The following is a 3,689-nucleotide window of genomic DNA, read 5'->3' on the forward strand; positions in this document are numbered from 1 at the left end:
TCCCAAAGTTGGGCTTGGGACCCAATTATGGGTCATGAAGCACCTTGGATAATCTCCAGAAATCAATTTAAAGGGTAATAAAATAATTGCTGATGTAACATTTTTCCTATAATTATTACAAAAACCCAAAATAAGTATAAATAAGTATTTATATTTGTGTACAAATGAAGTTTGTGTACTCAGACCAGTAATATTTGGGGTCACAAGTTTTTGCCATGAATATTTTGTGGGTCAGAAGACAACAAGTTTGGGAACCACTGCTATAGAGCACTCCTTTATTCACATTCACACGGTGTTCGTTTCCTCAGCCCCGGGTCCAAATAACACCACTGTCCTGTCAGACGGGCTGCAAACTGAGTGGAAATCAGCTGAGCTAACAACACCGACCATCTGTTCTTTGATTCCAGGTCCATCCGAGCCGCCGTGAACAGAAAGACTGATTCATGTCCTTTGGAAAATACAACGAGGCTGTGTGGACACAAGGTCCACCCGCAGACGATCCCACGGACACGGATGAGTTTTTATCGCCTCCTGGACCTCTGGGACCAGTTTCCAGATGTGTTTCTGCACCACTGAGACCYCACGGTGATACACTGTATGTTTGCTGCTCCTCAGCAGGTCTTAACTTCTGCAGAGAAACACATGAAACATGCAGGACTGGGTCACYGGTCGTTTTGGGTTGGTCAGGGTCAGGGAACTGATAACTGGTCCAGAGGTTTGGAACATGGACTAGGTCCAGAACCAAGGGCGACTTAGGTACCAGAGCACATTTTGATTGAAAAGAATCATCGTGGTTCTGCTCAGGGGGGCCAGTTGATGTTAGCTCGAGATTAAAGAAAAAAGTTTTGTGTCGTCTCTTTGTTGGTTTGTCACCGTTAGGACGACAACTGGAGAACTCCCAGGATCCTCCTAAAACCAAGGTAAGAAAAGTACCGTATTTTTACACAAAGTACCGTATTTTTACACAAAGTACTGTATTTTTACATGAAGGAGGGAGGTTTCATTGATGTGAGGAAGATGAAGAAAAGAGAAGAAGACACGGGGGCTGATGGTGTTTTTGTGTTCTGAACATTTGCTGGAAAACGAGCCGTCATCCAGATTTCACTGCGTCTGTCAGAGGAGACATCAGGGGACGTCCTRGAGCCGGATCGGCGGGGAGGGGTTTTCTCACTCCCTCTGAATGTGTGGATTCTTCAATGTTTACGGATTCATGAAAAAAGCTGGAGCTGATGTGATTTCCTGCGTGCGTTGACACGTGTCTCGGGAGGCYGCTCAGGCCGAAGCGTGGCGCGCCGAGCTCTGAGTCACTGCGTTAGTGTCACAGCAGATGAACCCCCCACCCCGTCCCTGAGCTCCGGCTGCAGCCAGAGGCACTTTGCATGATCGCCTTGATAATGACCGATCGCACCGTTTGGAGGGAAATTGGTCCGGATGTGAAGGAGGGAAGGAAGGAGGGCTGAAAGAAAAGGGGGCTGCAGCAGACGGGGTGGAGGGATGTTAAGGGGAGTAATGAAGGATAATATCGTGTGCATCAAGTGATACGTGCACTTATAACGGCTAACAGCTRCTTATTACGGACTGTCATCTGCTCTGACTGCAGCACCTGTCAGGATCCTGCTGAATTTATCATGACGTAGAGAAAAACACGCCTGCTCCAGCTACAGTAAGTCTCTGGCTGTGGCCTCGCTGGCAGCTGAGTCTGAGGCACGTGGCAGACCCCGACACGCTTCGAGGAACCCTCAGCACGGCACGGTGCAGCGATGAGGGAGGGAGGTCGACAAACCGACAACCTCGAAAAAAACCCTGCAAAAATCCAGACAAAAAGTGGCTGCAAGACATCTGCTAAAGGTAGCAAAACGCTAACAAAAGGGGAGCAAGCTGCAGCAGAAATGGCAACCTAAAAGCTAAGAGTAGCTAAAGACTGGATTTAAGAATAAGAGGCAGGCTGAAGGATGCCAAAAGAAAGGAAAAAGTAGCAAAACTCAAGCTAAACGTAACACTGCATTAGCTAAAGTTAAAAGAACGAGGTTAACTAAGGGTAAAAAAAAGGTTAGCTAAAACACAAAACTAGCAAAATGTTAAAGTCGCAAAAGGTTAGCTGAAGGTAGAAAAAAGCTGTGAAGCTAAAAGAAGCAAAACGCAAACTGAACATAATAGAAATTTAAAACTTAAGGTTTAGCAAAAAGCTAAAAGTAGCAAAAGGCTGATGCTAAAAACAGTAGCTAAATGTAAAGCAAAACACTAGCTAAAAGCTTCAAGTAGCACAAGACAACTAAAAGTGCTGGTGTGCTACTTTTAAACTTTAATTAGCTGAAATACAAAAAGTATCCCAGTACGCTACATTTAATTTTAGTTTGCTGAAGGCTAACTAAAAGTTAAAAGGAGCAAAATGCTAGGTAGAAGCTAAAATCAGCAAAACATTACATTGTAGCAAAAGCTAAAATTAGCAAAATGCTGTTTAAAATATTTAGTCAGTAAAGGAGCTACAGTATCTTAAAGGTAAAATTGATTTAACATTAGCTAAAAGTAGTAAGCAGCTAAGTAAAAACTATAAGGAGCAAAATATGAGCTAAAAGGCTGAAACTTTCCATGGGCTAGCTAAAGCTAAAAGTAGGAAAAGGCTGGCTAAAGGTAGCCGAATGGTAGCCTAAAGCTAATACTAGTTAAATAAAGGCTACAAGTTTAAAGCAGAAATGTAGACATCGCTCTTCACCGTTTGTCCCAGTGTTCAAAAATAAATCATTTTTTGAGCGGAGTACATGTTGGGAATGATTTATCTAAACTTCAGCTCAGCACAAGCATCAATCAGGTGTGAATAACAGGGGCTCTGGTCCTGGTCCTGGTGGGCCACCATCCTGCATGTTTCTGTTGTTTCTCTGCTCCAAAACACCTGATTCATTTACTCCTCATTTGACTCAGGTGTGTTGGAGCAAACCTCTGAAACACGCAGGGTGGTTGCCCTGCAGGACCAGGACTGGACCCCCTGCTCTGAAACGATGCAGCTTTTTTAAAACTAACTAAAGCAGAAACAAAAGTCACATGTCAGCCGGTTAAAGCCGTGTTCCTGTGCTGCAGGTGTGTCCTCACATTACTGAGGTCTAATGWTGAACTTTGTGTTAAAGTGTTTGAGTCACAGCTCGCTAATCAGGATCCGATCATCCACCTCCGCTCCGTCTGATTGTCTCCCATCGTCTGACGGCAGCCAGGCTGATTATCAGACAGGAAGTATGAACAGGAACTCTTAGAAACTATCCAGAGGAGCTGATGAGCACGTACGGCACAGTATTTCTAATACGAGGAAGGAGGTATTTAAGAATGTATGGATAGAATAGATGGACGGACGGATGGAGTGAAACTGACCGAAATGAATGAAGTAAAATTTGTAAAAAAAACACTCTTTGACCTCAATGAGATTCTGGGCTGAAAAAGTTCCATTTGAAGCTCGACAGCAGCTGAAATCATCATTCTGAGTTTGAAACAAGTGAAACAGGTGAACAGGTAACAGCTGGACTGACATGTTGACACATTTTACAGTTTTTAACACCTCACCACAGAATAAATCTGAAGTGACGTCATCATGCTCTCAGTTCATCACCAGCAGCTTTTACACATTTCCATCCATCCATCCATCCATCCATCCATCCATCCATCCATCCATCCATCCATCCATCCATCCATTTTCTTCCACC

The 3,689-nt window shown here is 44.0% G+C and overlaps 1 long non-coding RNA gene across 1 annotated transcript in view; it reads left to right on the forward strand.

The window, feature by feature from the left end:
- The first annotated feature begins 601 nt into the window (after positions 1 to 601).
- Positions 602 to 3,689, forward strand: part of LOC106513014 (uncharacterized) — a 5,558-nt gene continuing 2,470 nt past the window's right edge. The window contains exons 1-2 of the long non-coding RNA XR_001309745.1: positions 602 to 756; positions 880 to 920. This is a non-coding gene — a long non-coding RNA (uncharacterized LOC106513014). The remainder of the gene's footprint in view (positions 757 to 879; positions 921 to 3,689) is intronic.

Source organism: Austrofundulus limnaeus, unplaced genomic scaffold, assembly GCF_001266775.1.
Source record: "Austrofundulus limnaeus strain Quisiro unplaced genomic scaffold, Austrofundulus_limnaeus-1.0 Scaffold9, whole genome shotgun sequence".
Lineage (NCBI taxonomy): Eukaryota > Metazoa > Chordata > Actinopteri > Cyprinodontiformes > Rivulidae > Austrofundulus > Austrofundulus limnaeus.